This window comes from Lactuca virosa, chromosome 4, assembly GCF_052849685.1.
Source record: "Lactuca virosa cultivar CGN04683 chromosome 4, Lactuca_virosa_CGN04683_v6, whole genome shotgun sequence".
NCBI classification, from domain to species: domain Eukaryota; kingdom Viridiplantae; phylum Streptophyta; class Magnoliopsida; order Asterales; family Asteraceae; genus Lactuca; species Lactuca virosa.
The window spans coordinates 179,605,746-179,629,011 of record NC_136429.1 but is presented as its reverse complement, the minus strand read 5'-3'; positions in this window follow the sequence as shown (position 1 = coordinate 179,629,011).

Below are 23,266 nucleotides of genomic sequence, written 5' to 3'. Positions count from 1 at the left end.
GATCATTTCTTTACTTTCACACATCCAATATATGAAATCATCTCAGTTATCTCTCAAATAGCAAACCACATTTCTTTTCATTCTCAAAGTTAGAAGATCACACTTCCATGAGACATTCTTCTTTACAAAGTTATAAGTTTTGGTACGTTTCATTCATAAAACTTATGTTATACAACACATATATATTACTTATATCAACTTAATCACACATGATTATGTGTTTAAAATCATTAGGATCACGATATCCTGCCCGTAAACTAACCCGAAGATCACCATTTCTATTCCGTATTCAAAACCGCTATCACATTTAAGGTGAGTTCATACCCCTACGTTTTTCAAAATTTTTTCTATGTTTTAGGGGGGGGGGGGGGGAATGCAAGTAAAACACAAGGAAACTTGTGTAAATATACAAACTATTATTTACGTTTTCTTACCTTTTTATGCATTTTACGTAAAGATTGCTAATATGCAAAACAACGTTACCACCAAACAGTGCAAATATTTACATGCAAAATACGTTAAAACGCAACGGTTTTTACTTCGTCAAAACATATACTTTAAACTATAATATTTATAGTTTAGGAAACATTCACATTATCTTACCCTTTTCGGGAAAAAGAAAAGATTATATAAAAATAAGTTTATTTTTAATTTTTACAAACATAATGAAAGGATAATACTTACCTTTACAACAAAAAAGGGTTTTACAGTTCGTTACAAAAACACGTAACTCGTTGGAAATTTGTGAGACCTTGTCTTCATCGTACCTACCTAGGTATCCATGGAAGTCCTGTTTTATAACCCGAGTCTCCTAACGGAGAGTGTGATTCTTGTGTATAGATCTATACAAGACTGATGATCCCGCACCCTGGCTGTTAGCTACAACACGACTAGTAGGTTATGGGTGACAAATGTCATATATTTCGACACTTGAAGAACGTCGAGGCAGACAATTCATTAATAGCGTGATTATGAAAACTCACATGATAAACGACCATACTTGGATTTTTACGTAAAAACACATCTCTTCAAATGGTCTATTTCCAAATAAAACTAGTTATAACTATTTTAAGTATTGATAATACTTGTTCTTTTCGGTCTTGGTCTATTTCCAACGTAAATGTTGACACTTTTTCAAAACTACTTGCATTCTCAGGAAAATAGTAGGCAGGTACACACACAGGGTCTGAGAAGATGGAGCATAGTAGCTTCAAGTCTTTGTTTTTCTATTTACTTTTGGAGTCAATCAAGTTGTGATTCGAATACAATGTAAACACTTTATTATTAATACAATTGTTGTTGGTTCTTTGATTACTATTATTCATTGTTATGATACTGTACATGACGTCCTCCGCCCCCGAACGTTTCCGCCATTCCAGTTTGGAGGTGTGACAGGGTGAGACCCGTGGGCGAGGCCCGAGCGTTCATAGCAAGGCAGGTGGTACCTGGAAGAGACCATGGGGTCGAGGTATAGGATCGAAGATCCTAGGATTTGTAGAGCCAAGAGTGGAAAGATGGATATAATAGTTTCGATAGCCAAAGTTTTCTTCGGAAGTCGCTGGGAGCGAATGAGAGGGTGATCACCGCTTCAGTAACCGGGTGGAATCCGATATTCTAGATAGTGGACAGATAGGTTTGGACCTGGGAGGTCGCGATCCTTTCAGAAGTTAGAGAAGAGGCAGCGTGATGATCGGACATAAGTAGTGATTATGAGGTTTTGTGCGTAGGATGGCTTATGGATCAGAAGAGTGAACACACTTACAGTTGGATTGAATAATCTCAGAGTAATTGATTTGACCTTGTTGCGTAGATCTCGTATGAGTCTAACCGTTTTAGGGATGAATCTTCTACTCGAAGGATTATCTGATCCTTCTGTCAAGTATAAGTAATCTACAGCTGGTTATGGACATGGATTTTGTTTCTAATGGTAGCATCGAGATAATCAGGGTGGGAAGTTTTACGGTTGAACAGTTATTCGATGAGGTTTTGGCATGGTAGTTTTTGGAGCATAGGCGGTCCGTCAGGGAGACAGACCATTTTATATTTCAGACCTCGGAAAGACAGAAGTAGTCCTCTATACGACAGTAAATATGATCTTTCATCAGCTTTGGAAGGTTCCAATGGTTGGGTTCAGCTGCCTTGGGAAGGCCATTGATTGCGCAGGATGAGTAGAAATCAGTTTGAGTCCAAGGGGGGACAACTCGACGAGTAGAAATCAGTTTTTGGACACGGGTTAAGAAACCTACTCGACTAGTTGGGGAGGACCAACTTGACGAGTTGGTCTGGGTTTAGGAAACCCTAAATTCGGGGTTTTTTTCACCCTATTTAAGAATCTTAATCCGCACTTTATGGCCTCATTTCCAGCCTCCATTGTCGAAACCTTAGATCTCAAAACCCTAATGCTTATGAGCCATTTTTGAGTGAACCTTGTGTGATTTGAAGCTTGTAGAAGGAGAAGAAACTAGAGGATTCCAAGAGAAGCTTGTAGATCCATAAGCAACATGTCATCCTCATCATTTTCTGGTAATCAAGTGTCTAACTTGCCTAGTAGTCTCTTAGACATCCTTATTTTCACTTTATGAGGGTTTTTGGTCCAAGAAGCTTAGTCCTTGGGAAATGGACGTCCCAAGTGACTTACCTTTCAGATCTAGGGTCTAGAAGGGGTTTCATGGCATCAAGGTGCAAACTTTATGGCCATGGAAGCCCCATGCAAGCTTTAAAGTGTTGTTATGGGCTTTTAAGCCCCAAAAGGCCATGCATGGAAGGAAAGTCTAAGACTTTACGTGTTCATTCGGTGTCGAGAACCCAGATCTCAGTTTTCATGCTTTGGTTTGGAGTATTATGGCTTTTGGACAAAGATCTATGTCCTAAAGAACTAGGGTTTGAGCTAAACGCATTAGGAAGAATTATTAACGGGTAAAGTTGGAAACTATACCCTTAAGAAGGCTCTTTCAGTATGTAGAAGAAGTATGGAGTTTTGATCTAGAGAGTAGAGGCTTAATCTGTTAAGATGGCCCAAACAGACTACGGGACTCATCGAGTCCATAGGGGAACTCGACGAGTTGATTTGTGATTTCCCGATCCAGTTTAAGGTAGAACTCGACGAGTCTGTGAAGGGACTTGACGAGTTGACTCGTTTTGTCACTAATAAGTGTAGTAAGGGAACTCAACGAGTCAGGGGGGTAACTCGACGAGTTGGATCGCGATTTCAGGGTTCTGATTTATGAACTCGACGTGTTGATGGAGCAACTCGGTGAGTTGAGTCAACTCGGGGTGTTGACTTTGACCTAGCATTGACTTTGACTTTGACCAGGGGAAAAATGGTCATTTTACCCTAAGAAGGATTATCAGTTCTTGACTAAGTATTATGTTGCTAATGATAGCTCGGGAAGTCGAGAGATCAGCAGTTCGGGGACCCGCCAGCTAGCAGAGAGAGGTTTATTCGCGAAATTCTGCAATCAGCTTGTGAGGTGAGTTTTCCTCCAGTAGGAACGGGTTGAAGGCACCAAGGCCAGCCCGATTATGTATGTTAACGTATACCAGGGTTAGCCCGATGTAGCTTATATGTTTCCGGATTTCGGTCCGATGTCGGGCGAGGCCGGAGGAAGGTTTATATGTATGTTTCCGAACCACGGTTCGATGTCGGGTGGTACCCGAGGAAGGAGTGCATGTTTAGTTATACTTGTTGTCTTTGTGATACTTGTATGTGCCTGGTAGGGAGGTGAGTGTGGGCGGGGTCCCGTATCGCATCATTAGTTGAGTGTGGAAGGGGTTCCATATCTCATTATTACTAGAGTAGGGGCGGGCCCAAGATAGGTGGGGCCTTGAGACTAGCAGTTATAGTGTTGTGTTTGACTTTTATTCACTAGCATGATTATGAGTATATGTTTGCATGTGTATAGCGGGCGGGGCCCAGAGACAGGCGGGGCCTGGTAGAAATAGATTTGAATACCGAGCGGGGCTCGATGCCAGGCGTGGTCTGATGCCGGATCCGTCCGATGTCGGGCGGGGCCCGATGTAGCGGGCTAGGCCCAGTGTATGTTATTATGTGATTATGTGTATGGTATGTGGTAGATTGGGGAGACTCACTAAGCTTCGTTCTTACAATTTTCAGTTTTGGTTTCAAGTACTTCCAGTAGCAAGAGGAAGATCTCGGGATGACTGCATGACACACACCACAACTTTTAGCCTGTGATGATTTACTCTGATATTTTGACACATGAGTTTTATACAGTGTTTTGTTATGATGATTTGAGATACATGAATTATGATCTTTATTGTGATGTTTGATGAGTTATTGTTTTTCCTAAATGATTTTAAAATGAAATTTTGGATCGTATTTTTGGGACGTTACATGACTGGTATCTGTTCTAACCCTATCTTTTATTATTTCCTTTTTTATGCTTATGTTTATTATGATCTTGTATAGGGACCTTTTTGGTCAATGTTTTGTGTACCTATGTTCTGTTGATTCGGGGGCTACCCGATCCTTCGTATATCTTGCGCTCAACAAGAAGTTTTGCGACGCTCCAGTGATTTTCGATTCCCCTTTAGAGGTAGAGATTGCAGATGACCGTACCGTGAGTGCTTTGTGGGTTTTCCGTGGGTGTGTCCAGAATATTTTTAGCGAGAGGTTCTCTATTGATTTGGTGTCGATTCTCTAGAGAGGATCGAAGGTTATGAGTGGGATGGATTGGTTGGTCCCCAATGGGGTTGTGATTTATTTCGAGTGGTAGCTGGTGAGAGTTTGAACCCCAAGTAGGGGAGAACTGGTTATTTCAAGCGAGAGAGTTGCGCATGGGATAGTTCTCTGTTCAGCTGCGAGGGCCAGGAGATATCTGCAGCAGGGTTGTTCTAGGTTCTTAGCTTATGTTTCTGACATGCGGGTCGAGGCCACGACGGAGTTGAGCATGATACCCATTGTGCGGGATGTTCCAGATGTTTTCCCTGAGGATTTCCCGGGAGTGCCTCCCAAGAGGCAGGTAGAGTTTCGAATTGATTTGGTACCCGGTGCAGCACCGATAGCCAAGGCGTCATATCGCCTAGCACCAACAAAGATGCAGGAGTTGTCTACGCAGCTACATGAGCTGCTAGACAAGGGTTTTATTCGTACGATCAGTTCTCCATGGGGATCACCGATCTTATTTGTGAAGAAGAATGACAGTTCACACAAGATGTGCATTGATTATCGGGAGTTGAATAAGCTAACGGTGAAGAACCGTTACCCACTCTCGAGGATTGATGATTTGTTAGATCAGCTCCAGGGTGGATCTTGGTTTTCCAAGATTGATTTGCGATCAGGGTACCACCAGATGAGGGTCAGGGATGAGGATGTACAAAAGATAGCCTTCATGACTCGTTATTGTCATTACGAGTTCGTGGTGATGCCCTTCAGGCTCACCAATGCACCCACAACGTTCATGGATCTCATGAACCGGGTCTGCAGGGCGATGCTAGATTGGTTTGTGATTGTTTTTGTTGATGATATTCTGGTCTACTCGAAGATCAAGGAGCAACACGAGCAACATTTGCGAGAGGTGTTGAAGACCCTGAGGAGGGAGATGATTTATGCCTAATTCTCCAAATGTGAGTTTTGGTTGCGTGATGTGCAGTTTCTGGGGCACATCGTCAACCAGAAGGGAATCTTGGTTGACTCGGCCAAGATCGAGGTTGTGACGTGTTGGGAGGTCCCGAGGACCGCATCGGAGATTCGGAGTTTCTTAGGTCTTGCGGAGTATTATCGGAGATTTATCTAGGATTTCTCCAAGATTGTTGTGCCTGTGACCCGTTTGACAAAGAAAAGTGTGATCTTTAGTTAGGGACCTTATCACCACTTGGTTTTTGAGACAATGAGACATAAGTTGTGTGAGGCCCCGATTCTCACACTACTCGAGGGTTTGGATGATTTCGTGGTTTTGTGCGACGCCTCTATTTCGGGTTTGGGGGTTGTTCAAGGCAGCTGAAGCCTCATGGGGTGAATTATACCCCACACATGATTTGGAATTAGGAGCTGTGGTGTTTGTCCTCAAGATCTGTAGGCATTAACTGTATGGGGTTTGGTGTACTATCTATACCGACCACAAGAGTTTGAAGTATTTGATGGACCAACCGAATTTGAATATGCAGCAGCGGAGGTGGTTGGATGTAGTGAAAGATTATGATTGTGAGATATAGTACCACCCTGGGAAGGCCAATGTGGTGTCCAATGCTTTGAGCTGCAAGGGGGTAAGCTCATCTATCCGAGATATCCGTTTGAGGATGAATGTCACTTCACCTCTGATGGATTTGATCAAGAAGGCCCATGTGGAAGTATTGAAAAAGGAAAATTGGAAGATCGAGCGGATTAGAGGACATATTACTCTATTTGTGAGAAACATTCAGGGGTTGTTGACGCAGTGTGGTAGGGTTTGGGTTCTGGCATCAGGTGGGGTGGGACAGACGATTATGGAGGAAGCGCATAAATCAACGTTTTATATCCATTCGAGGGCCACGAAGATGTATCGAGATTTGAGGTTGAGTTACAGGTGGCCCTACATGAAGAGGGAGGTAGCTTGGTTTGTTGAGTGGTGCCTAACTTGCAGGAAAGTCAAGGTGGAGCACTAGAGACCCCATGGCAAGGTGCAGCCGCTTCCCATTCCCATGTGGAAGTGGGAGGAGATCACTATGGACTTCATCAAAAAATTGCCTTGGATGGCGCGTGGTGTTGATTCTATCTGGGTCATCATGGAAAGATTAACCAAGAGTGCACATTTTATTCCGATTGCAGAGAGCATATCCACAGAGAAGCTAACTGATGTTTACGTGCGGGAGGTGGTAGTTCGACACGGGGTGCCAGTTTTAGTGGTCTTGGACCGGGATTTTCGTTTCACCTCCAGGTTTTGGAGGAAGTTTCATGAGGAGTTGGGTACTTAGTTGCATTTTAGTACAACATACCACCCTCAGACCAATGGACAGAGCGAGCGGACGATCCAGGCACTCGAGGATATACTTCGGTCTTGTTTGTTCGATTTTAGAGGGAGTTGGGATACCTACCTTCCACTGGCTGAGTTCTCCTACAACAACAATTATCATGCTAGTATTGACCGACCACCATTTGAGATGTTGTATGGGAGGAGGTTCAGGACCCCAGTTTGGTGGGACGAGGTTGGTCATCAGGTCATGGGAAGCACTGAAGTGGTGCTTAAGACCACAATGTTGATTCAGCAGGTGCGCGACAGGTTGCGGGTCGCGCAAAGTCGACAGAAGAGTTATGCTGATTGACATCGTTTGGACCTTGAGTTTCAGGTGGGAGACTTGGCACAGCTGAAGGTGTCACCTTGGAAAGGTGTCATCCGGTTTCGGAAGCGGGGCAAGTTGGGCCCCCGGTTTATTGGTCCTTTGATGATTACTGCCCGTGTGGTCAAGTTTGCATACCGGCTGGATCTTCCTGATGAGCTCAGTCAGATCCATAAGACTTTCCACATTTCTCGGTTGTGGAAGTGTGTAGCCGATGATTCAACAGTGATATCGTTGGATGTTATTCAGGTCGATGAGCGCCTGAACTATGTGGAGAAACCGCTGGCAATTTTAGATCGAAAGACGAAGGCTCTATGCAACAAGGAAGTGTCATTGGTTAAGGTCCAGTGGCAGCATCAGAAGGGTTCCGAATGGACGTGGGAGCCGGAGGCGGAAATGCGAGAGCACTACCCAGATTTATTCGTGGCAGCAGACTTCGAGGGCGAAGTCTAGTTCAAGTGGGGGAGAGTTGTAACACCTAGATTTTAGGTATCCGTTTTAACCCATGATTTATATTTATTTTTCAAGTTTAGTTCCTGATGACAATTCTGTAATTTTGAATACCATTGGAGTATGCAGGGCATACACCCTTGTATGCAAAGCGTACTCCGGAGTGCATTAGAACGCTGAGTGTACGCAAGTACGTATGGCGTACACAGTCAGAGTGCAAACCCTAAGTTTTAGGGTTTGGACCGTATTTAAGCTTACTTATGGCCTCAACCACCTTTTTAACTTCAACCTCTCTCTCTTTATATCGAAAACCCTAAGTGTGTTTGGGCTTGTGAAGCTTGTTGGGGCCATTTTGGTGCCTTTTTGGAGCTCTTGGAGTAGAAGGAAGAACATTGAAGTGGTGGTTTTGCACTCAAGGATTTGGATCCAGCATTTAGTCCCCCTTGGTTACCTTGTGGAGGTAAAAAGTTTCATACTTTATGATTGAATATCTTGGATCTACTTTAGCTCAAGTTGTTTCCTTCTTGGTCTAAAACTTAGCCTTTGTGAGTAGGAGGTACTCCAAGGCATTTGATTTGTCCTTTCAGAGGTTTTTAGGGTTGATAAGTCATAAAGTTGGGTTCTTGGTCACTACTTTTCACCCATGCAAGTGCTAGATGGTCTTATTGGGTTAAGAGGCTTGGGTTTTTGTTTTGAAGGACTTAATAGCCATGTTAGGCCACAAAGTTGGAAACTTTATGGATTAGGACATCTTATGTGACCTAGATCTGAAGTTTGGACGTGAGTGCTTAAGGGATTAAGCACTTGGTTAAGAGGTTGGCAAGCAGCCTTGTACGCAGGGCGTACCGAAGGGTACGCTGAGCGTAACAGGTCATCACACCCATCCTTCGGTCAAATGCGAGGTACACCCGAGATACTGACTGAGTTTGACCTAGGGGCATTTTAGGTGACTTTGACCTGGTTTTGACTATAGTTTGACCTAGGGGCATTTTAGGTATTTCAAATGGTAGTCTGAGTTTGGTGGTTTTAATTGTAAAGGTGATCGGTCGTGTGAGTTTCGGAGCAGCGTGCCAGTTTAGCTTTCTGCCTGCCTGTGAGGTGAGTATAAGTCCCAAAACTTAGCTTGATGTATTAATCAGATCCACTTGATGGTGCGAAATCCCAAATCAAGTGGATGATGCAAGATAGAATGGAGAAGAAGAAGAAGAGCTTGATGAATCTATGATGTACTGATGATAAGAATGAAGAACACTACATAAGATTCACACTTCTCTCTTGTTTCTGTCTCTAGAGCTCTCTCCCCTCAACAATGGCTTCCCTTTTTGTTATGGTCCCCCTTTTCTCTTATCCTCCTAAAACACTCCCCTTACACCCTATTTTTACTTATGGACTACACCCAAGCCCAAAATACAAAGGCATGACCGAAAACCAATTAGTTTTTGGTCCATGCTACAAATAAACCAAATATTATTTTCGACCCAAGACTAAAAACAATAAATGCTTGGAAAAGCAAAGTATAAACCATATTTTTGACCCAACAATCTCCCGCTTGGTTTATAGCTTTCTTTTCTTTTTGACCCAACAAACTCCCCCTAGGTTTGTAGCTTGCATTTCTCTTTAGTCTTCACTTTGTGCTTGACTTCAGCTTTAATCTTCAATCTCTTCACAACTTCAAGATGAACAAATGAATCTTCTACGTGAGTGACTTCATCTTGAAAATTTGGGCTTCTCTTCAAAATTTGACATTGAACGCACGTTGGGTGTGGAGGCTTCATGTAGAGATTCTTGAAAATTGGCGCTTTCAGCTTGAGAATCTTTAGAGAGAATGTCAGAGAGAACGAATCTTCTGGATCACTTCAGAAGGTACATAGATAGCAGCTAATTAATTGTGGAGGCTTCAATGCAATCTGTCACATAATCTTCAAGTACAACTTCACCTTGCTTCTGGGGTTGAAAGATTGAATGTTGAAAAAATAATCTTCATTTCTTGTTCCTTCGAATGAGAATTCTTCGACAATCACGTATGAAGCTTTGGCTCAGAAAATCTCGATACAGTCTCCATGAGTCTCATCTACATCTGAATTCACTTTTTAAGACAGAGAAAATTTTGAGATAAAAACAAAACTAAAAGAAAACTTAGCACACAATATTTTTGGATTTTTCATATTTTCTGAAAAATAAAAATAAAACAGAAACAAAATTATTTTTGGACTTTTTATATTTTTCTGAAAAAGAAATAAAACAGAAATAACAACATTTTTGGATTTTTGATTTTCTGATTTTTGTTTGTTTTTTTTTAAATTATTTATCCCCCTTAAATTTGTGCATAGAGGAAAACTATGAACAAATTTAACAAAAACAAAAATATTTGGGATCAAAGTTGTCAAGCAATTCAATATCGTTTATCAGCACACGCCTGGATGTCTAGATCTGGTCAATCACCGGTATTGTGGTCCACTTAAACACAAAGGATATGGACAAATTTGACAGTTTATAAGTGACCAGACATTGTGATCTTATATTCCTAAATCGACCATTTAGCTGACGACGACCAAGGATATTGTTGTCCACTTAAATTCAGCAGCAAGATCTACAAACAACCTTTTAAGTAGTTCAATTTTAGTTGTACTAGAACATGTTTCCTACTTCCCGACATACCCCGGTAATCAAGAACTTTGAAAGAACTCCTTACTTTAGGTGAGTATTCAATCATTTAGAAAGAAGTAAGATATAGAAACACATATGTTGTATCCCAGGTCGGATGTCTTCCAATCACGCAGAGGGAACAACATATGACTAACATAGATAGAGGATTTGAGAGATAGTAGGGTGCATATGTTGTGTCCCAGGTCGGATCTTCCGATCACACAGAGGGAACAGCATATGGATAACAGACAGAAAGAATTGCATAGATAAGGGTATGCATAGAGATAGAGTTGCATATGTTGCATTCCAGGTCGGATATGTTCCAATCGCGCAAAGGAGGCAACATATGACTGACAGATAGAAAGCAAGAAAATAATTTCTTACATACCTACTTTATCAGAACCCTCAGTTGCCCTTGTTGGGTTTTGAGCATTCTAACACTCCTATGGTGTACATTCAACCCTAAATACCTTGGATCTATGTTTTCTCTATTATACATGCAAATATCAATTTTCCAAGGTATTGTTCTAACTAGCATAATATAAAGTACACATAATATATTAGTAGTAGAATTACATACCTCTTGTTTGGTGCTTGATTCCATGGAGCTCAAGAGCCTAGCGCCCCAAATGTGACACCTCAAATGGTTCACACAACACCATGAACATTTGGAATAACTTGAAAGAAAATGCACACTTCATGAAATCGGCTTGCCCTCTCTTGTTTCTCTAGTGGCCGATTTCTTCAATAATAAGATCATTATATAGTTAGTCACAATTAGGGTAAACCCTAATTGTCATGGCTTTCCATTTCCTTGGATCCATGGGTTCAAATACACCATGGAGCATCCATGGAGCATCATATGGGTTTTAGCCCAACTTGATAATCCATGGAGCATTAGCCCACTATATAAGTATGGATGATCAACCCATATATTTAATTAGTCTTCTTTTGATCACTTAATTAATTCTAGATTAATTCTTGATCAATACTAATTAAATAATCTTATTAATATATTAGAACTTATAATATATTAATAAACCTTAAGTGTTATTTCTCTCATTTTAGTCTATCCAGATGCATGATGCCATGCAACCCAAATGGACCATGCCGGGTCGGGTCAAGAATATACCAATTATAGTTATGGACTTAGACACTAATCCAACAGTCTCCCACTTGGATAAGTCTAATAACTATTATTGCAAGTACGCCTTCATAACCTGACCAGCAATCGTAGCTCTTAAAAGCTGCTGCCAAACTCTGAACAAATCAATGATGTGTCCATTAGATAAGTGATCATATATTCCTCCATTCTAGATATCTTATGGACTGAGACATGGATTATAATCATTCTCTCTGTCCATTTGTTGTTTCCCGATTTCCGATTTATGACGACTGACTAATTTGAACAAATCAAATCAGTCCAGGCCCGGCCGAGCACTTACATTTTGTCATCACTAAATCATCGAGGGGCCCACAGATATCGCTTTTATCCCTTTGAGGGTAAAAGGAATGGATAAACTTCGACTCATATGCTTGTACTGACTACTTGTTGAATCATACACAAAGGCACGTTTTATAACATCGAGTTACCAATGCGTTTTCGTGCAATCAATGTATAACCAACTCATAGTCAACAACTCATATCTCTAGGTTTGAAGAATATAAGATATTATCGTCTCATGATTCACTCGTGATAAAATCCATGAAGTGATTCAAATGAGCATGGGTTGAATCCAATACTCAGAACTTATGAGCACTCATGAATGTTGTAGCAACCACTGCTATGTCTAATGCGCATTAGACAAATCATACAAGCCAAATTCATGACAGTCTTGATTCATATCTATTTCCAACATATGACCAACTCTGGATGGTTTAAATAACTTAGTCATTCGGGAAGAATGACCTAGTTATTCTGGAAGTCAAAACATGCAAAGTGAAACACAAAAATAATTTTAATCCTGTATGGCCCCAACACTTTGAGTGTAAATAAAAACACCTTTTATCTAAGCACCATATTGATTACTCATTATTCATGTTTCGATTAATCAACTTAATACTTGAATTGAAACAATAGTCATGCCATGCTCCAAGCATGCACATTATGTTCGTCCAAACAATAGCTATGCCATACTCTAAGTATGCACACTATGTTTACATTTGGTCCTCTCTTTGTCAAACAGATCGATTGAAAACATTTCAATGATGCTCATTTCACAATCCCAATCCTCTTGTCATTTACTGTAATATGTTAGATTCTAAACTTATATGCACTGATCCTCTTGTAATGACTATACCCAAAAGTCACAAAGACTTGGCAACAAACATTACAAAGAATTCCAATGGAGATCAATTCCATGGAAATGATCTCAAATTCAAAGTACATTCCTTTGAACATCCTTCTTTGCATTAAGTTCTTTAATCTTACACAGATTCAAAGAATAACTTCCACCTATGGAAACAGTTCCACATTCCCATTTTGACCTTCACTTTTGAACAAGAGTTGCCTCTTTTCAAAATATGTCAATATGGTCCTTACTCTATACTTCCAATTGTCCATGAGTAACCAACCTTTGGAAAACCTCAAATTGTTCTCGACAATTGCTTAATCATTTTAGTCATATCCAGTTATAATCCCTTTTCCCTTCTTAATGCCCTAAGCATTAGGAAAATTTAGAATGGATGAATATTATAGCACATGCAATCGGTCCTATATCCGAAGCATATGGGACACGATTCATGCTATAAAAAAATTTATTTGCCATGTTCTCACAATTCGAACTATGAAGAGGTATGCCGTAATCCTAATCGAAATTTTAAGAACACAACATATATAGAATTTCCTTATGTTGAACCATTCCAACATAACATTCATATATATCCATTACTAAAGTTGATTAAAATCTCAATCTAAGCTTGTAGAATTGGAATGAAGTATAAAATCCTCTCCCTTAATTATAGGGAAACAACTTTTCAAAGCGAATTGAAACTTTTGTTTTCTATAATTAACATTGCTAACTTGCAACATAATCATCATGCTCCAACTAGCATAATGATTATTATCTTACTAGCATAACACTTATGCTCCCACTAGCTTTGAAATGTATCCAGAAATCAATTGGACCTCTAGAAATCAATACTTTATTGTCTTTCTTACCAAAGTTCAGATTTCTGATACGAGATTGCTTTGATAATACTTTATCAAAATCATACACGGTTCCTTAGATAGCTCACATGTTTGTCTAGACCTTTTGCAATTCTCACTAGTTAGTGTGCCGGTTAACCACACACGCTCCACTAACTATATGAGAATGCAAATATCACAACTGCTATCTACTTAAAATCTTCTTAGTGAAAGCGTATCCTCACCATCATTTTCATGAATCGAAGAGAAACCTTATGACACTTAGATTTTATGGTGTATGAGTTCCTATCCATGTGAATTTGTCATAACCATAATCACAAGACAAGGTTAGTGGCAAATCCAAACTCTTATGGACTGAACTTGTTCAATCTGATTTTCTTGCCACCCGGCAGCACAAGGGCCTACCATTGCTTCCAGTTTGATATGCAAACAATTGAGAAATCACAGAACTCACAAGCATAGTCAACTTTTAACTGGAATAGACACAGAAATAAGAATATGTCAACACGATAGGTTACAAACCTCAAGTCGTGGGCTAGTGATTAACAAAACTTCTTGATTAGTTCTTGAAACTATTTCAGGATCTTTTAAACTCCCACTGTCCTCTTGACATATAAGACTCTCTTGCCCAATATTCAAGAGATAGTGCAGATTCTTTTACAAACACTTCACACAATTGGCCTTAGTTGGTCTTTGTTTTATCCAAAACATTACAACTTACCAATTTCAAATGTACAAGAGTAAGAAAACATTTTACTCTACATTTGCAAGTGTTTTAAACCTTTCTTAAGATTATGTCACTCAAGGCTCAATCTTGGAGTGTGACTCTAAGATTTTATTTTGGAATGAGGTATGATTTATCTTTTGATTTAACCATTTCCACAATTCACGATTCCTCTCCTTAGCCAACAAATGCACTAAGGTGTCCTTAGAGGATCAATTGTGATATGGTTCCATAATCACTAAGATAATCATAAAACAAGATACACAAGTACTCTCTCATCTCTTCAGATTGGAGAAACGTTTAGCTTTCTGCCTTATTTGATTCTTCTTATTCATTCTGCCATATATTGAAACTTTTCCAATGTTTCAGAATTACACTTAAACTTGTAAACATAATCATATTTACTAAACTTTAGTAAATCATAACGAATAATCTTACCAACCTTTGTGGTGGACCTGACTAGTGCACAACCTAATGTACCCGATCCTTTAGTCCTTCGCTTGACTCACATGCGAATGTGAACAAGGAATTAGTCTTAATTTACCAAAGATGAAAAATCTCATTCATCACACAATACAACTTGCATGATTCCAAGTTTCTATGCAACTGAAACTTGGGTGATGAGAATATTTCCTTATTTGATAAATTATGACACTACCACAAACGAAAGAATTAAATTCATTTTTCCAATATTGCTTATCAATGGAAACATATAAACAACAATTTTTCACAAATGCCTTTGCAAGGATACTTAAAATAAATAAAATCAAAACTTTTCTTTTTTTTTAAAACTTGCGAAAAACCTCATCCTTACAATGCAAATTCATATGAAAACTTTGTTGTTATCTATTCCTAAGCAATATCTCAACTCTTATGCAGTGGCTCAAAATTCTGGTCATCGATCCATGCGATCAGAATCAGCACACTTTTTTTCTTTAAGCTTCCTTTGATTCTTCAAAAAACATCAAAATGTAAATACATTACATCATTTATTAAGAATCTCCAAAAGAGACTTAATAGAGTTAGATAACGGACTTTACCTGAAGTAGAGTCAAACTTTTGACTTTACCATCCTTATGAGGTTTCAGGTAAATTCGGCAACTTCGCAACCAATGGCCCTTTCCTTTGGCAATAGGCACATATGGACTCTTTGGGAATGGTACATGGGACTATCTCAGACTTAGCCTTTCTCTTCACCATTTGGTCAACCGAGTTGAGTATGGCCGATCCCTTTCCATTGGGAAGAGAAAGTTTTTCTGGATTTCCATTGTCACCATTGTTAATGTCCATGAAGTTTTGGGAAGTCGATCTTCTAATCAAATTTGCTTTACCAGTGTTCCAAATCATTGTTGATTCAGCAGCACCAAGCAAATAGATAAGATCATTAAAGGGTCATGTCGTGATCTGTCATCAGGGAGTGACTGAAGAACCAAGTCAACAGCCAGCTACCTCGAGACTTCGACACCCGACTCTCCCGGCTTGTCAATATGTGACTTAATCTCCAAGACCTAAGCACATATAGACTTTGTTTGCCAATAGGGATTGAGTGACTTAGAACTTATCAAGTCTTGAAACTTGTGGGATAGGGACATTTATTGGAGGAGGTGGAGGAAGTGAAGTATGATTTCCATTCCCACTAATGCACAACAAAGGGATTGATCTTTCACCTTGATTGCCATTTGGGATATCATCTTCATTAGGATAGCTTGTTCCTAAAGATTTGGGAAGACCATAGTTGTCTGAAGGAGACATCTATAAGGGAGAAATTCAAGTTAGTTGATTTAAAGTCCTTAATATAACACCCAATATGAAATATTAAGGCTAGGATCCAACAGCCTATTTATAACTGGAAGAAGGATGCCGTAATCCGAGTTATAAAATAGTTGAAGGTAGGTAAATGACGATTTACCAATTTCCACCATGAAAAACGAAATATAATTAAGTTTTAATTGGATTTGAAACTCCTAGATCTTTTGAGATACATTGAACTTTCAATGGCATGTTTGAATCTCGATTGTGCCCTCTCAAGTTTGTGACTGGGATGTCGAGGATCACAAACAAGGTGTGAATAACCATGCAAATTGACTTGGTACCCTTAACTTTATCACCTAATCGATGTGCCGGTTAACCACACACGCTCCACCGATCTATAATAAAGTCAAGTTACCCTTTGCCACTCTTACTAGTCCTTATTAGTGTGCCGGTTAACCACACACGCTCCACTAACGACTTGGTAAGGTACAAAGTGTAATTTCATGGGTTAGCACCTATTTCACATTTTCCTAAGTAACTAAGATTGGGAATTTATAAGTGTTTAGTTACTTAGTATTTATCATTATACTTTTAATGAAGGGAGAATTATAGTCCTTTCCTACCCGTTCGGCTAACGACCCTCCACCAGTCAAGGAAGCGGTGGGTGAGAGTGGACACCCATTAAACTGCCATTTTATAGGCAGTAACCTTATACCCCCCTTATAGACCGGCTTCGTGAATGAGGCCTACTAACGGTAAGATTGACTTTATCTTATACATATCTATATAATTAAAATTATAATAATAGTATAAGGGTGTATTTTAAACATTTAAAATACTTGGTGGTTTAATCTATTAATTAAACTATACTCTTAATTTAATTAAACTTAAACCATGTCTTTATGGAATTATTAACTCTTTTAATTAAACACTTTAATTAATTTTAATGAAGTCCATAAAGTTTGAATTTTAACTTTTAAAATTGTAGAGTTTGGAATTAAAGCATTAATGTGTGTGAGACTTTACAAATTCCAAAACTTGAGGGCAAGTTTTGAAACTATTCAAAACCTTTCATTTCATAACTTATGAGTTTAATGGTTCATTAAAATGAAGACTCTTCATTTTTATGTAACCTCTTATTCTTTAATAACACTTTTAAAAAAGTGACTCTTAAACATCCATAACTTGAAGACAATTTATGGAGTCATAAAATAATTAAATGAAAAAGACTCTTCATTTTTATGTAACCTATGGCACTTTTATGATTTTTAAGATTCATAAATATGACTTTTCATATAACTTGAGGACAAGTTACAAAAACATATTTTATGAAGTTCTTTTAGATCAATATGGATTGAAAACAATTAACACATAATTTTTTCATTAATCTAAATCAACTCATAAACAAGGTAACACAAAAAACTTTTGGTAATCCATAACTTGAGGACAAGTTATGGACTCCATACAATTTCATTGAGATCAAGAATTATACTGACAAACAATTTGCACATAATTCCTATGATCTACCAAAACTCATAAGCATGAACATTCATAATCAACATTTTTCAAGAATTACATATACACATATAAAACTTGAAACTTTGATTATAACATTGAAATTGGTTTAGCATAATCATTACCACTTAAAAAATAGGTTTTATAAGTCCAAAACAGTCAAAGGTAATGATTCTAGACCAATTCCAGCACCAAAACTCGAAGATATGCTGTTTGGGGGACCAACTCGTCGAGTGCATGAACCAACTCGGCGAGTTGGATGCATTTTGCCTTGGACTCGTCGAGTCCCTTCATGGACTCGTTGAGTCCCCTGTCTAGACAGCACAAAACTTCGATTTTCAAGCAGTATAAGCAAGTATAAAAAGAAAACAAGCCTAGTCTCTGATACCACTGTTGGGTTTTGAGCATTCTAACACTCCTATGGTGTACATGCAACCCTAAATACCTTGGATCTATGTTTTCTCTATTATACATGCAAATATCAATTTTCCAAGGTATTGTTCTAACTAGCATAATATAAAGTACACATAATATATTAATAGTAGAATTACATACCTCTTGTTTGGTGCTTGATTCCATGGAGCTCAAGAGCCTAGCGCCCCAAATGTGACACCTCAAATGGTTCACACAACACCATGAACATTTGGAATAACTTGAGAGAAAATGCACACTTCATGAAATCGGCTTGCCCTCTCTTGTTTCTCTAGTGGCCGATTTCTTCAATAATAAGATCATTATATATTTAGTCACAATTAGGGTAAACCCTACTTGTCATGGCTTTCCATTTCCTTGGATCTATGGGTTCAAATACACCATGGAGCATCCACGGAGCATCCTATGGGTTTTAGCCCAACTTGATAATCCATGGAGCATTAGCCCACTATATAAGTATGGATGATCAACCCATATATTTAATTAGTCTTCTTTTGATCACTTAATTAATTCTAGATTAATTCTTGATCAATACTAATTAAATAATCTTATTAATATATTAGAACTTATAATATATTAATAAACCTTAAGTGTTATTTCTCTCATTTTAGTCTATCCAAATGCATGATGCCATGCAACCCAAATGAACCATGCCGGGTCGGGTCAAGAATATACCAATTATAGTTATGGACTTAGACACTTGCCTTGTCTCTGATTGTTCCCACAAGCACACTTGCAACAGGCACTCTGTTTAACTTGAATTGGTGGCCTGTATTTACCAACAACAGGTTGAATAGAAGCAACAAATTCAGAGTTCAAGGAGTCATTTGTTTGTTCAATAGTGTTCTCCTTGTTCTCATCTTCCACTACTTTACCTGCATAAGAAGTAGAATCATCAAAAATGTTCTCCTTAATATTCTCAGTTGGCCCAGATTGTTCAGTATTAACTGAAGTTTGTTCAGGGAGTGGGCCAAACTGAGCAGGAATTTCTTCGTCATTAGTCTCAAGGATGGGTTATAGTTGTCATTGAAGGGAGGTGGTAGACTGTGATACCCTAGACCCTTGGTTTGATTATCTTTAAATGTAAATTGTTTTTCTATCATGGATGCAACTACCTCACTTGACACATCAAATTTCTTAAAGATGAATTCAACATCTTTATATTTAGCTTTCAATGCATCAAGTTCGGTAGTCAAGTTAGCAAGCTGTTCCTTAACATATCTATAATTTGCACATTTATTGCTATATTCTTCTTGAAGATTTTGGAAGTCCTTGGTTTTGGCTTCTAATTGTTCTTTTAATTTTGTCATTTCCTAAGAGTATAACCTTCGTACCTAAGGTCCTTATTTTCCCTTTTTAGCAAAATCATTTTGTTCACGAAGAAATTTAATCGTAGCTTCACAAGATTGAGAGCATGAAACTTCATTGGTCGGAATGTTTGTGGAACTCATTGTTTACCAAAAATACCTTTGACTTGAAACCTTAAAAGTCAAATTTAAAAAGTCAAACTTAAAAGTCAAACCGAAAAGCTAAATGTGAAAACTTGAAAGTTAAACGAAAAAGTCAAAGTTTAGAGTCAAAGGTCAAACTTGAAAGTCAAAGTCAATTTTTTTAGGTCAAAAGTCAATTTAGAAAGTCAAAAATTAAAAGTCAAAACTTTAGGTTAAAAATGAAACTTTAAAATTTGAAAAATTAATTTTTGGGCTAAAATTGTCAAAAATCCGAAAATAGGATCGAAATAGCGAGGCTATTTGAACAAAATCGAGAAGGCATTAAACATATGGCATGCTAGACGGATTGGTAAGGGCATGGGTTGTGTATGCAAGAGATCTGGGTTCGAATCTGCTCCACCCCAGATTTTTTATAAAAGCACGATGCACCCTCTAACCGAGAACTCGCACCCACTGACTGAAAAGATGCTGCAAGCCGCAAACGAGGAACTGCAAACGCCTGCTGACTGAACACGTGAGAGACCACTAACCGAACACGTGCACAACCGCTGACCGCAAACCGTTTACGACTGTAAACACCTCAGACCGCAAACTCTCTTCGGTTGTAAACGTTTCGGACCCCAAACCGGCTGCGAACCCTCGTTTTCGGCTGCGAACTGCTGAACTGCAAATTTGATTTCGGCTGTAAACGCTGCTGACCGCAAATGAGTTTCCTGCTGTAAACACCTTGGACACGCAACCTGCTGTGCGGAAATGGCCGCTGGATCTCGCAAATTTACGTAAAAAACACGATTTTTCACCATTTTAAGCACAAAACTCGATCAAAAAGCCATTTTTATGAAGAACACGAAGAATAAACTTCCAATATTTCTGCAACCGTAAACACGTTTACAACCGTAAACGCCACATGCACTGTAAACGCCACCCAACCGTAAACCCAAGGCTGTTTTCGGTCCTAGACCGAAAACTACAATTGCCTAGAAAAGTAAAGTATAAACCATATTTTTGACCCAACAAATTATGAGGTTCTTGACCAGTACTAACCTGAGTTTTGATGGATGTCACAATTAAGGTGCTATAACTGGAAAATACAGTCATCATAACGACAAAAGAGTTAATATCTGATGTAACAGGGTTTAGGAATGGTGGGTTGGACATTAAAAAATTGGATGGATGTAATAATAAAAATGCTATTCTACAAGAATGAAAGTCCTAATAGTAAAAAAAAAGTACAGTAGTAAATTGTATTTGATAATGATACAAGAGTTGCAGGAATACAAAATGATGTTCATATTAAATGAGTTGACCCTTTTCATTAACATGTTCATCTGGACAATGCCTATGAGTACATCCTAAGTGAAAATTGTAAACAAGATAAATTTAATTGAGGACTACTCAACTATCAAATGGTTTGAGTACATGTTGCAATGCTTAAGAACAAGAAAGGCAATGTCGAAATGAGATGAAAAAACTTCATACTATACTGGACCAATGAATCTCTTGTTGGTAAGAAATACATGTAGTTTCAATTAAATATGTACTTTATAATACATATAAGTACTAAATACATGTACAATTTGCAGTTGATTTATGTGTATTCGATGCAGTATGAAAAAATTAAGATAAAGAAAAGTGTACCATTTATCTAACAACTAACTTCAAAGACGTTATTAGTAGTATAGACTTATGAAGTTAATAGGAGAGGTTTTGGAAGAATGTATTCGGATCCAAGGGATGATGTAGGTATTGAATATAATAATGTTGTAGATGGTAAGAAATATGATTATGATCATGATGAAGTTGAAAGAGAATACGGAGATATTGAGGTGATGTTTTATATAAGTGCTATAATTGTCAATTTATTTAAGAATATAAAATGTTGATTAATAAATATAATTAGTTTGATGTAGTGTATAATAAATACAATATATATTTATATACATGTATGTACTGATAATTTCTTGTAACAATATAAACAGACTAATTGTTATATATTTCTGTTAACAATCGTATTCAGCAATACTAGAAAATTAGTACAAGAAACTTGTCAATATGAAACATCAAATGGATCTGTCTTTGAAAGCTGGTATGGATAAGTTTCCTGATAGTGCGGTTTTTTTAGAATAGATGCAAAGGAAAAAAAATCTTTTTTAATGAAGAGTATAATTTTGAGGAACAAAGGAATCAAGGATATCATAATTGGAGTGATGATGAGACTGATGAAGAGAATATCAATGAGAATGATAAAGTGGACGATAAGAATGAAGGTCAACTATGACCAGTATGTGGGTTGGTAGTAGAGCATGAGGATGTGAAAGAGGGAACAACAGAAGGAGTTGTAGGAGATTGTAGTGAGGCTGATTTATTATTCACTCAACTACTTGAAGTACATGGAATGTTAACTCAACTCAACGAAATGGTGGACAAATGGAGTGCCGAAAAGGTGTATACAACACATGTAAGACAAGAAGGTGAAATTGTTGTTCAATAAGAACATGATGGTAGTGTTTGAGGTGGTGATAGTAACGTACCAAGAAATTTAATTGGTGACATGATTGTGGCTGAAAAGGATAGAGAAGTTGGGATTAAAGGGAAAAGGAAGGAAAATTTATCTAAACCTTACTGCTCACCATTCATAAGTAGAATTATAAATGTGGGGAAGAAAGTTAAAGATGATGATATAGCATTGTGTAACTTGGTTTTCGCATCAAAAAGATCTAACGAGTAAGAATGAAATTTAATATTAACTGTACATTAAAATGCTTCTCTATTAGAATTTTTTTTTTATGTTTGTAAATAGGTTGCTAAAAACTTAACATTTTGATTCCTTTATTCACTTTTTAAACAGGGTTGTATTATGGGAAAGTGATGGTGGGCACGTATTGTACCAAGGAAATGCATATTATTTCAACCAAACACATTCATTGACTAGTCAATAATCAACTGTTGGGTGTCGATGTTAAATGGAATAGAGGAATGCAATTCGAGTCCGTCGCCTCCTAGATTATTCTTTGACTATGGTGTGATGGTAAGTACATTTAAATAATTTTGTGGAATATAATATTCGCGAATATCTACAAAATTACATACAGAGCGCTAAAATGTTTTTATATAGCATGGCTGGAAAAAAACACCCATGGAAGAATTTGCAGTCTATGTATTCATGGTGATTGCAAATGGGGATTGCCAACCAAATTTATAAAACATGGCATTGGTATGGCACCCCAAATTAATTTTTGGACTTACGTAAAAATATTTTTGAATAATTCATTAAAGAATATATTATGCATTATAGATTTGTGTATGAAAGATTTGTTTTAGAATAAAAAAAATTGAAAAATCTTAAAATTGTATACTATGAAGAATACAATAAATATTAACATATTTGCTTTTTTACTTGAATGCACATGTATTTTTCCCTTCTGTTGAGGAAGCTAAGTATTATCTTATATGTTTTGACTTGAGGGTACCTAATGACTTCATTATAGAACATATAAACCTTATTGGAATCATGAAAAACAGATATCTCACATTTGATTGTAAGAATAATTATCATTGTTTTATTTTAGTTAATAATTTATATAAGTTATGATATCGTATTTGGTAATTTACATTTGATGTGAATTATGAACATTGGTTTGGCATGCGGAATTAAAGAATACACAAAGAACACAGTGATTTCGGTGTTTAAGAGATGCATTCGATTATGTAAGGTGTTACAAAAAAGGATCTAGATCTAAATCTACATAATTAACACACACTAACACTCTCAATTTTACATCTCTCAAGCACACCTCTATAAGTGGTATGAACCCACCTTATATAGAGATGTTTACATGTCTCTCTCTCTCTCTCTCTCTCTCTCTCTCTCTC